The 13,172-nt window shown below is 40.2% G+C and overlaps 1 protein-coding gene across 8 annotated transcripts in view; it reads right to left on the bottom strand.

Moving 5' to 3' along the window:
* The window catches only part of LOC137752137 (ATP-binding cassette sub-family C member 4), a 227,035-nt gene that overhangs the window by 23,701 nt on the left and 190,162 nt on the right, over positions 1-13,172 (bottom strand). The window lies entirely within an intron of this gene.

Here is a 13,172-nt window from a genome sequence, read left to right on the forward strand (position 1 = left end):
AACGGAAGAAGAGAAAGAAAGGTTTGATTTTTTTAAAAAAAATGCCTTCCTGGTAATACCTACTTAAACAGAAACAAACAAAAAGGAAAGAGGATATAATTATCTGAGGAAGGTTACATCAAGAGCTATATAAGTGAACTGCCAATCCTGGTAAGATACTGGAAAATGCCAAGAGCATGATTAGTTGAAGTTTGTGGCTCAAAGCAGAACTGCTAAATATTTGCACATTTGAACTAGAATATTTTCTTCATTCCTAAAACAGCCTTCAGGGATAGGGAATCTCTCCACATGTGTGCATGGAACATCTCCATGTGTGCAAAGAGAATGTCAGCTACTGGGGCCTGTGGCACCTCTGGTTCATGGGGATTTGGCCTCTTGATTCTGCATCAGTTGATCCGCATGTTCTCTCACACCTGTGCACCAGGATTACATGCCTCACAGAACCTCATTATTAACTGCAAGGCCAGGATGACCTGAAACCCATTGTGACCTGTGTCATAATGAAACTATTTTGATTTAAATAGCTCTTCCTATTCATCTGCTTCAGGAGGAACCACAAGGAAATTACCCTGCAAATACATGCCTCTTGCTGGGTTTCAAGAGAGAATCTTGCATGTAAACTCATGTAGGCCATTTAAGTTTTCTTCTGGAAGGCTCTAGTAAGCCAGGGCACAAGATTATTGGCAACAGAGAAGAGCCCAATTGGCTCTTTTCAGGGAAAGGGGTAGAACAACGGGATGCACACACGTGGGAACAAGAGGAGATATGACTCTTCCACAAGCGCCCGCGAACTGCTTGGAATCACCACATTCAAATCCTGCCTGGTCTTGGGGCTGGACTATTCCTCCTCACTTCACAAAAGCCTGAGAAGAAAGAAGAAGACAGACATTTCTTTTCCCTAGCCAAGAAGAATGACACTCAGAGAGCATCCAGTACGTTCTTTCCCTATTGTCTTAGTTTTAAGTCTGGTGAGAGAGAAATGCATGAAAACACAGGGTGTGCCACCGAAAAAGATGCATGCCTAAGCAAAATCCAAAATTGAAGACATTACAAAGGCAGCTTTCTTTGCACAAAGTTGATCAAGTGGCTGATACACTCCAAAAGCACTGAAATCACTGGTCATACGATGTTTCAAAATGATTATTGAATTGAACTGAAAAACCCAAGACCTAAGTTCCTTGTCAGGGGAATAACTATCATTCTACTTCAGAGTAGTATAAAAAAGTTTTCTATTCTTTGTAATTATCAACTCTAAGATTCTAATAAGCCAGGCGATTTTTCTTCTTTTATCTGTTTCCATGAGGTTTACACTAACGATGTGGCCAGAAGAGGGGAGGCCGGTCCCCAGTATTCCACGCTCTCCCTTGACTCTTCTCCACATTCACCACTTACGGCTCTAAACCATGGGCAGGATGCTACTCTGAGGCCCAAAATGAGGGCCTCTTCAAGGGCTGGTGTTTGAGGAGATAAAGGGGCTGAAAGAGGCCAGGTTTAGGAATTGGATTGAGCCCAACGGGGAGAAGTGAGAAAGGGTATCTGCTTATAGTCACAACGGGACCATTTCTTGGGCCAACAGGGCTTGTACAACCTGAACATTTTTTCCTTCAGGTTCTTCTCACAGAGCAAATTCACATGCGGTAAGAGGTCTAAGTTTTTGATGAAGTGCCTACCTGGTTTTCTTAGTACACTCCAGAGTCATTACTTAAGCTAACCTACGAAATAAATTGCTCTCTTTTTAAAAGACAGACCTTTCTTCCTTCCTTGAACAATCAAAGGGCTCACGGTATTAGCATGTTTGTGAAGTGTGGTTTTGGTGGTTCAAGAGAGCAGTCACAGGGACCTCATTTAAAGTTTAATCACAGGCTTCCCTGGTGGCGCAGTGGTTAAGAATCCGCCTGCCAATGCAGGGCACACGGGTTTGATCCCTGGTCCGGGAAGATCCCACATGCTGCAGAGCAACTAAGCCTGTGCGCCACGACTACTGAGCCTGCGCTCTAGAGCCCGTGAGCCACAACTACTGAGCCCGCGAGCCACAACTCCTGAAGCCCGAGCACCTAGAGCCCGTGCTCCACAACAAGAGAAGCCACGGCAATGAGAAGCCTGTGCACCGCAACGAAGAGTAGCCCCCCCTCGCTGCAACTAGAGGAAGCCCGCACGCAGCAGCAAAGACCCAACACAGCCAAAAATAAAATAAATAAATTTAAAAATAAATAAACAAAGTCCAATCACCTATTTCATAATCAGGGCCTCTCTCTATTGTCACTTCCCTCACCTCCTTCTCTTTAGGAAACTCTTTGAAGGGCATGAGTCTCTCCAAAGACTAGGGGACTAAAACGGGATTCTTTGCAGAAAGAGGAGTCCCTCATTTCTGAACCCCTGACCAACGCCTGAACTTGGATTATGCTAACCTTTAAACAGAGCCCTCAGACACTCTGTAGGCCTTAAGGGCCGAGAGGGTGCCCACTTAAGTCTGTACTGTCAGTCTAAAAGGATATATCTGGAAATTTCATTTCTTTATTTAGCAGCACTAGATGGAAGAAAATTGTTTTCTATACAAGAATATTTCTCTTTGTTATGACATGCCCAATATATATTTCAAAATCAGTAAAAATTCAATCAAAACTTGTTGAATGAAAAGAATGATTTACTAAAACATTAACTGATTGAAGCTATATTTTTCTTTAAAGCCAGCAGGCAATTTGTGAACAATGTCTGTTTTAATATGTCAATGTGTTTTATGCATGGTGTTCATTTTGGTTTCTACTCATTCTTCTTTCATCCACTTGCCAAATAAGAAAACATTATATTATCTACAAAAGGTAATAACGTGCTCACAGTAGACACATACTGCAAGGGCAGATAAGGGTCAAATTAATGATCATTTCTGATAGATATTATTATTTAAAGTACCCACCTCGAAGCAATGAAGTTAATAAACTAATCGTATAAATAAGTGTTGTAAAAATGTTTGCAAGCAGAACACTTCAGTGTAGAGGTTTATGGCAGGATATACAAACTTCATGTAAATATACACTAAATTTATTAGCCTAAGAATATTTTTTTTTGAAGGTACACAATTGAACCTCACTTAATAAGAGGTGGCACAGTACACTCAAAAAACAAATGCTCTTGTTCAACGTAGTACTTTGAATGAAGCATTCGTTTCAAACCTGTTTTTCATCAAGGTTTAAAGTTGATACTTCTTACGTGTAACCTTTTGTGCCATATTCAGTAGTAATTTTTTCCTTGTTACTAACATAACACGAGTTCATATTAGGCGTGTAACCCAAAATTGGCCACTCTGAATCAGAGTATTTAATATAGTAAATTGATAATCCCTCGACACAACTGCAAGACTGAAAACTGCAGTCTTACTGGACCTTTTGTATACGCTGCTGGAAGACAAGCCTCTCATTATCTTACAAAGAAATCCTACTCACTAACCTTCAGAGGGTTAAAATGCCCTGGGACCAAGACAAAAAACCGTACAAGCGGTTACAAACGTGGGAGGATAAAGCACAATCCTTACCCTAATCATTTCACTCCCAAACCAGGAAACTGCCCTCTACTAAAGTGTACGTAGAGTAGCTTCTGCTAAATATATATATGTAAAGCTGAATGTATACTTTGCTGTACACCTGAAACTAACGCAACATTGTAAATCAACCATAATTTGATTTAAAAGAAAAAAAAAAAAGAAGTAGCTACTGCTACTGTTTCCTCCGGTCCTAAAGCTATGTTCTCATTTCTAATCTGAGGACCTTAAGGGGAAGCTCATCTCCCTGTTTCAAGAAAAAGAGAATCACCTGAAGTCACTTTACATTTTGGTTTCCTTTTTTTTTTTTTCTAAATCCTGTAGCCTCTGAATGAATTGATCATCATCCATATTCAGGAGAAAAGGACATTGTTCTCCAACAAAGGAAAAAGAATTTAAGTCCTGTAAAGTCCTCTTTCAGGGGCTCCAGGGAGCAGTTCCAAGGGATTTAATGAAGACTTCAGTGTCAGAGACAAAGGGCCGACTGCATTAGGCTAGAATCCAGTTGTATTTCTTTACTAGTAACAGCATAGCCACCTCTTCTCTCTTTCAGTTTTGTTCTCAACAAGAAAAAAAGGGAAAGAAAACCAGGTAATCAGCAAGAAGTCAGAGAGACAAGCTCTGGTTCACGTTCTTCAACCTACTGAAGAAAACTCAGGGAACAGAAATACCAAAAGAGCAGACTGGACTGTATTAAAAAATACCTAGCTGTTGATTTGATTGAGAAAAGAAAACTTTTAAATATAAAAAATGAATCTGTTTAATCATGATAAAGATGATGGCTGCTGATCTGTGTCAGCCCTTGGGCTGCAATCATAAATACTGAATTTGCATGGAAGCCCTCTTCAACTGAAAACATTTTCTTTGTGCCAGTAGGAGGAAGGGCTCTAGGTGTAGAGAATCATCCAAAGAGGTTTTGAAATCCATTTTTCCAGATCCTTTCAGAGAAGCAATCTACTCCCTGAATATAATCTAACCTTGTCCTCTCTAACAAACTTAACTACTTCATATCATGAGCACAAATGCCATATACATTTCTGCTACCTGCTCTGTTTGAGGAAATTATTTCGGAAGTGCTTTCATTTTTTGCTTATTCCTGAAACTGTGAACACAAATTGAAGAGTACCTTATTAAGAATATAGTATTTGTTTTTGAAAGTTCCATCCAAGACTCAAGGATTGACTGTCTGTGTCACTACGCCCCTGACTCTGGTTCCTATGCAGGTCTTGGTACTATCACATCTCCTCCAATTCTAACCTGCTCACAGTGGGGTCAGCAGTGTTGGGGATGAGCCTGGGAGAGAGAGAGATCACCCCAGAAGCTCGCTGCTGCACCCAGGATCACAGAGAGCAGAGAGCCAGGGAAGATGATGGGGGCCTGGCCCACCAAAGCGGAGCAACTCAAAGAAACAGCACTGGGCTCCCCCTCTGCAGATTCTGCTAGCAGTTTCTAAGGTTCCCTAAATTACGGTGTTCAGACATAAGCAGCACTTCTTCCTATGCATTTTAGGAGAAGAGGGATGCAAGCTTTTTGCAGTTAAGATTTTGAGTATCGTCTCCTGACACATATTACCCCATGACATATAAATGAATAAATGTGTTTCTAAATTGATACTGTCCAAAAGCGGGACATAGCACTAGGAGAAGTATCTTTCAGCTCTGTTCTACACTTATTAACTTCTGTGATGGTTTTGGGAATCCTGTTTAGTGGGGTGGTAGTAAAAAAAAAATGGGTAAAATATCAAACGAAAACATCATTCAGTACAACAAACATATATTGAAATATACATATATGTATTTGCAGTCAGACAGTTCTGATTCTACTGCGTATTAGCAATTAGACTCAGGGTAAGTTATTAATCTTCCCAAGACTCAGTTCCCTTACTGTAAAATGGGGATAACGCTGCGGGGCTCCTGTGAGAATCGGGAACAACAGTGAAGCTCCTGGCGTAATGCTAACAATGACCGGGAGCCCAGCCCAACAGGGGGACAGTGAGGGCTGGTATTTGTCAAGCTGCAGGTGCCTCCAATGGATCAGGAAGTCAATTTTGTGCCTTGTGACCATCATTTTATCATTTATATTAACTAGAATAGAAGGGATATGATAGAAAATATTAGAGTGCAGAGCGCAAGAGAAATAATGCTTTTTGAAATTTTTATTCCCGTGTGTGTGTACATGAAATCATGATACGAGGCAGTTCTACCGTGACCGCAGCCAACAGCATGTTGAAGTCGCCAGCAGAGTGGTTAGCTGCTCAGGCTCTGGAGTTGAGAATCTCCCTAAAATAAATTTGAGGGTTTCCCTGGTGGCACAGTGGTTGAGAACCTGCCTGCCAATGCAGGGGACACGGGTTCGAGCCCTGGTCTGGGAAGATCCCACATGCCACGGAGCAAATGGGCCCGTGAGCCACAACTACTGAGCCTGCGCGTCTGGAGCCTGTGCTCCGCAACAAGAGAGGCCGCGAAAGTGAGAGGCCCGCGCACCGCGATGAAGAGTGGCCCCCCGCTCGCCGCAACTGGAGAAAGCCCTCACACAGAAACGAAGACCCAACACACCCAAAAATAAATAAATTAATTAAATAAATTAAAAACAAAACAAACAAACAAAAAATTGAATACGGGCTCTGCCGCTTACTTGATAAGTGGGTTAAGCTCACAGTGCCTCAGTTTTTAAATCTGTCAGATGAGGATAACTAGAAAATTGTGAGGATTAAGTGGGAGATGGTAGAGAAAGAGGCTAAAACGTGTTAAGGATTCCACAAATGTTAGGAATTCTTATTAAAACTTGTGCAACTTGTCAGGGCCTGCAACAAGCACTAGAGCAACAGAAATGAGAGGCACAGGCCCTGTCCTCAAGGAGAGGAAGAAAATAGTCGAGAACGTGGGGAGGACTGAGAAAAAATGCCGGAGGTTTTGGTGGAGGACTGGAAAGTATGAGTGGGGTAGAGGGTGGTAATCAGGAAAGAACCTGGTAGGAGGGGAGCCAGAAATCAAAAGAAAAAAGAAAGTAATATTCTTCCCTCTTGTTCCTTGGAGAAAACACATTACGTAGATTTTTCGCGGCTATGCTTTTCCCCTAAAACTGCTACTATGTTGATTTTTTTCTTTTGCTTCACTCTTTAAATTTATATAAATAACGTGGTTTATGTTATAAGCAATAAATAAATGTAATGAAAATCACCAAGGACCGCAAAAACATCAACAGAAATTAAAGAACAAAAACATTAAACAGAAAAGAACAAAGCCTTTCCATAATGTGTTAATCTTATAGAAATAATACCTAAAAGGCCAGTGCCCCAATCCTTAAGAATATTTATAGTTACTATTGACTGAGCGTTCCCAAAACCCAGGTATGGGCCACAAACATTTTCTCATCCAGTCACATCTTCACAACCAATCCATGTGACATTAATCCTAGACCTAGTTTAAGGGCGAGGACACTGAAACTCGGAAGCCAAGTGACTTCATCAAGTCCCCACATTCGTATGAAGCAAAGCAGGAATAAAAATGTGGGTCATGTTGACACTCAGTCTACACTCTTAAACATTCTGTCCCTGGCTGCCTCCTGAATGATTTCCTGGGACCCGTTACACAAACACTCTCTCTTTAATCAACTAGCATTGCGCCTCAGAGACAAACAGATATAAAGTGAAAAAAAAGGGTTCTGTGTTTACAATGGTTCGTGATCTTTACCTACATGGATACAAAGCTTAGCACTGTTTTGTAAGCACACTCTCCGGAGTGTATACATAGAGCATACTCAGAAAAGTAGGGTGGAAACCGATGGAAAAGAACCAAAACCTGGTGATGTCAAGGTATGTTTATAGTCTTTGCTCAGATGTGTTTCCAAAACATTACCTGCAGAGCCAAGAATCATCTAATGTTATTTCTTTATTTACAGAGTTCTTTTATGTATACAAGCATAGAACTTTTCTTATTAAGAAGCATTAAAAGTAATGCAGGGCACGTTTCACATTCCTTTCATCCAAGAACATAAAAGCACTTTACAGACATGCTCATTATTTCTGCAAACTAATCTCATTTGGCCCATTTCAGAGATGGGTACAATCAAAATTTAAAAGTTGGGAATCTAAAACCATTTATTTTCTACATTAATCACTAAGCCACCAATCAAATAGCCAGGGGGAATCTTCAAATCCAGGGATTCTACATGCTGAAAATTTCTTTCCATTTTTCCTAAAAGGGAAACTGTTATATACATAATAAATGATATATAATAAAACATATATATCATTATATATATAATATTTTTTTACTTGTGGTAAAATACATATAAAATTTACCACTTTAACCATTTTTCAGTGTACAGTTCAGTGGTATTAAATACATTCACATTGTTGAAGCCATCACCACCATCCAGCTACAGAACTCCTTTCATCTTGCAAACCTGAAAATCTGTACCCATTAAACCACAACTCCTCCAATAAAGATGTTAAAAAATAAAATAAAATAAAATAAAAAAACCCCCACAACTCCCCACTCTCCCCCCCACCTCTCCTGTCCTGGCAGCTCCTGGCAACCACCATTCTACCTCCTGTCCCCATGAATTGACTACTGTATGTACTTCGTGTAAGTAGTATTTGTCCTTTGTGACTAGCTTATTTCACTGAGCATAATGTCATCAAGGTGCAACCATGCTGTAGCATGTGTCAGAATCTGCTTTCTTTTTAAGGCCAAATAATGTTCCGTTGTATGAATACCACATTTGTTTATCCATCCGTCAATGGACCATGGGGTGCTTCCACCTCTTTGCTAATGTGAATAATCCTGGTATGAACATACATGTACAGATATCTTGTAACATTCCCTTCTCAATTCTTTTGGGTTTATACTGTAAATTAGAATTGTTGGATCATATAATAATTCTATGTTTAACTTTTTTTAGGAACCTACACAGTGTTTTCCAGTCACTGTATCATTCTGCATTCTACCGGCCGTGCACAAGGATTCCCATTTCTCCACATCCTCACCAACACTTTTTTTGTTGTTTTTAATTTTTCTTCAACAGCAGCCATCATAAAGGGTGTGAGATGGCATATCATTGTGATCTAATAGGATCATCTTCATTTCAAAAGTACTTAGACTAATTCCAGGTATTTTGGAGGCCAGGGGTAGGTAGCAACACCTGAACTCAGTCATAAGACACAAGTCCACATTCTACTTCCTTTGGGTGCCGTGTTCTATATGCTTCCTACTAACCAGGCATTTCAGAGCTCATTATACCCACATTCCAGGAAGTACATTTGCCTGGCTCTTTAATCGTGTCTCTTCTCTGTGGTTCTCACCTCAAGAAGGTATATGTTTTAGTCAGCTTCCCTTGGTGGCCTGATGATTGTAGAGTATTACAAAAAAAAAAAAACCCAGCCCTGAACCAAGATGGCGGAGTAGAAGGACGTGCTCTCACTCCCTCTTGCAAGAACACTAGAATCACAACTAGCTGCTGGACAATCATTGACAGGAAGACGCTGGAACTCACCAAAAAACATACCCCACATCCAAAGACAAAGGAGAAGCCACAGTGAGACGGTAGGAAGGGCACAATCACAGCAAAATCAAATCCCATAACTGCTGGGTGGGTGATACACAGACTGGAGATCACTTATACCACAGAAATCCACCCACTGGAGTGAAGGTTCTGAGCCCCACGTCAGGCTTCCCAACATAGGGGTCCGGCAATGGGAGAAGGAATCTCTAGAGAATCAGACTTTGAAGGCTAGTGGGATTTGACTGCAGGACTTCGACAGGACTGGGGGAAACAGAGACTCCACACTTGGAGGGCACACACAAAGTAGTGTGCGCATCGGGACCCAGGGGAAGGAGCAGTGACCTCAGAGGACACTGAACCAGACCTACCTGCCAGTGCTGGAGGGTCTCCTGCAGAGGCAGGGGGTGGCTGTGGCTCACCGTGGGGACAAGGACAATGGCAGCAGAAGTTCTGGGAAGTACTCCTTGGTGAGAGCCCTCCCAGAGTCTGTCATTAGCCCCACCAAAGAGCCCAGGTAGGCTCCAGTGTTGGGTTGCCTCAGGCCAAACAACCAACAGGGAGGGTACCCAGCCCCACCCATCAGCAGTTAAATGGATTAAAGTTTTACTGAGCTCTGCCCACCAGAGCAACAGTCAGCTCTACCCACCACCAGTCCCTCCCATCAGGAAACTTGCACAAGCCTCTTAGATAGCCTCATCCACCAGAGGGCAGATAGCAAAAGCAAGAAGAACTACAATCCTGCAGCCTGTGGACAAAAATCACATTCACAGAAATATAGACAATATAAAAAGGCAGAGGGCTATGAACCAGATGAAGGAACAAGATAAAAGCCCAGAAAAACAACTAAATGAAGTGGAGATAGGCAACCTTCCAGAAAAAGAATTCAGAACAATGACCGTGAAGATGATCCAGCACCTCGGAAAAAGAATGGAGGCAAAGATTGAGAAGATGCAAGAAATGTTTAACAAACACCTAGAAGAATTAAAGAACAAACAAACAGAGATGAACAATACAATAACTGAAATGAAAACTACACTAGAAGGAATCAATAGCAGAATAACTGAGGTAGAAGAACGGATAAGTGACCTGGAAGACAGAATGGTGGAATTCACTGCTGCGGAACAGACTAAAGAAAAAAGAATGGAAAGAAATGAAGACAGCCTAAGAGACCTTTGGGACAACATTAAACGCAACAACATTCACATTATAGGGGTCCCAGAAGGAGAAGAGAAAGAGAAAGGACCTGAGAAAATATTTGAAGAGATTATAGTTGAAAACTTCCCTAACATGGGCAAGGAAATAGCCACTCAAGTCCAGGAAGCACAGAGAGTCCCATACAGGATAAACCCAAGGAGAAACACACTGAGACACATAGTAATCAAATTGGGAAAAATCAAAGACAAAGAAAAATTATTGAAAGCAGCAAGGGAAAAATGACAAATAACATAAAAGGGAACTCCCATAAGGTTAACAGCTGATTTCTCAGCAGAAACTCTACAAGCCAGAAGGGAGTGGCATGATATACTTAAAGTGATGACAGGGAAGAACATACAACCAAGATTACTCTACCCAGCAAGGATCTCATTCAGATTTGATGGAGAAATCAAAAGCTTTACAGACAAGCAAAAGCTAAGAGAATTCAGCACCACAAAACCAGCTCTACAGCAAATGCTAAAGGAACTTCTCTAAGTGGGAATCACAAGAGAAGAAAAGGCCCTACAAAAACAAACCCAAAACAATTAAGAAAATGGTAATAGGAACATACATATCTGTAATTACCTAAAACGTGAAGGGATTAACTTCTCCAACCAAAAGACACAGGCTCGCTGAATGGATACAAAAACAAGACCCATATATATGCTGTCTACAAGAGACCCACTTCAGACCTAGGGACACATACAGACTGAAAGTGAGGGGATGGACAAAGATATTCCATGAAAATGGAAATCAAAAGAAAGCTGCAGGAGCAATACTCATATCAGATAAAATAGACTTTAAAATAAAGAATGTTATAAGACACAAGGAAGGACACTACATAATGATCAAGGGATCAATCCAAGAAGAAGATATAACGATTATAAATATATATGCGCCCAACATAGGAGCACCTCAATACATAAGGCAACTGCTAACAGCTACAGAAGAGGAAGTCGACAGTAACACAATAATAGTGGGGGACTTTGACACCTCACTTACACCAATGGACAGATCATCCAAAATGAAAATAAATAAGGAAACAGAAGCTTTAAATGACACAATAGACCAGATAGATTTAATTGATATTTATAGGACATTCCATCCAAAAACAGCAGATTACACTTTCTTCTCAAGTGTGGACAGAACATTCTCCAGGATAGATCACATCTTGGGTCACAAATCAAGCCTCAGTAAATTTAAGAAAATTGAAATCATATCAAGCATCTTTTCTGACCACAATGCTATGAGATTAGAAATGAATTACAAGGAAAAAAATGTAAAAAACACAAACACATAGAGGCTAAACAATACGTTACTAAATAACCAAGAGATCATTGAAGAAATCAAAGAGGAAATTAAAAAATACCTAGAGACGAATGACAATGAAAACACGACGATCCAAAACCTATGGGATGCAGCAAAAGCAGTTCTAAGAGGGAAGTTTACAGTGATACAAGCCCACCTCCAGAAACAAGAAAAATCTCAAATAAACAATCTAACCTTACACCTAAAGGAACTAGAGAAAGAATAACAAACAAAACCCAAAGTCAGCAGAAGGAAAGAAATCATAAAGATCAGAGCAGAAATAAATGCAATAGAAACAAAGAAAATAAGAGCAAAGATCAATAAAACTAAAAGCTAGTTCTTTGAGAAGATAAACAAAACTGATAAACCACTAGCCAGACGCATCAAGAAAAAGAGGGAGAGGACTCAAATCAATAAAATTAGAAATGAAAAAAGAGAAGTTACAGCAGACACCGCAGAAATACAAAGCATCCTAAGAGACTACTACAAGCAACTGTATGCCAACAAAATGGACAACCTGGAAGAAACGGACAAATTCTTAGAAAGGTATAACCTTCCAAGACTGCACCAGGAAGAAACAGAAAATATGAACAGACCAATCTCAAGTAATGAAATTGAAACTGTGATTAAAAATCTTCCAACAAACAAAAGTCCAGGACCAGATGGCTTCACAGGTGAATTCTATCAAACATTTAGAGAAGAGCTAACACCCATCCTTCTCAAACTCTTCCAAAAAATTTCAGAGGAAGGAACATTCCCAAACTCATTTTATGAGGCCACCATCACCCTGATACCAAAACCAGACAAAGATACTACAAAAAAAGAAAATTACAGACCAATATCACTGATGAATACAGATGCAAAAATCCTCAACAAAATACTAGCAAACAGAATCCAACAACACATTAAAAGGATCATACACCATGATCAAGTGGGATTTATCCCAGGGATGCAAGGATTCTTCAATATACGCAAATCAATCAATGTGATACACCCTATTAACAAACTGAAGAATGAAAACCATATGATTATCTCAATAGATGCAGAAAAAGCTTTTGACAAAATTCAACACCCGTTTATGCTAAACACTCTCCAGAAAGTGGGCATAGAGGTAACCTACCTCAACATAATAAAGGCCATCTACGACAAACCCACAGCACACATCATTCTCAATGGTGAAAAACTGAAAGCATTTCCTCTAAGATCAGGAACAAGACAAGGATGTCCGCTCTCGCCACTATTATGCAATATAGTTTTGGAAGTCCTAGCCACGGCAATCAGAGAAGAAAAAGGAATAAAAGGAATACAAATTGGAAAAGAAGAAGTAAAACTGTCACTGTTTTCAGATGACATGACACTATACATAGAGAATCCTAAAGATGCCACCAGAAAACTACTAGAGCTAATCAATGAATTTGGTAAAGTTGCAGGATACAAAATTAATGCACAGAAATCTCTTCCATTCCCATACACTAATGATGAAAAATCTGAAGGAGTAATTAAGGAAACACTCCCATTTACCATTGCAACAGAAAGAATAAAATACCTAGGAATAAACCTACCTAAGGAGACAAAAGACCTGTACGCAGAAAACTATAAGACACTGATGAAAGAAATTAAAGGTGATACC

Source organism: Eschrichtius robustus, chromosome 18 (assembly GCF_028021215.1).
Source record: "Eschrichtius robustus isolate mEscRob2 chromosome 18, mEscRob2.pri, whole genome shotgun sequence".
In the NCBI taxonomy this organism is placed as follows: domain Eukaryota; kingdom Metazoa; phylum Chordata; class Mammalia; order Artiodactyla; family Eschrichtiidae; genus Eschrichtius; species Eschrichtius robustus.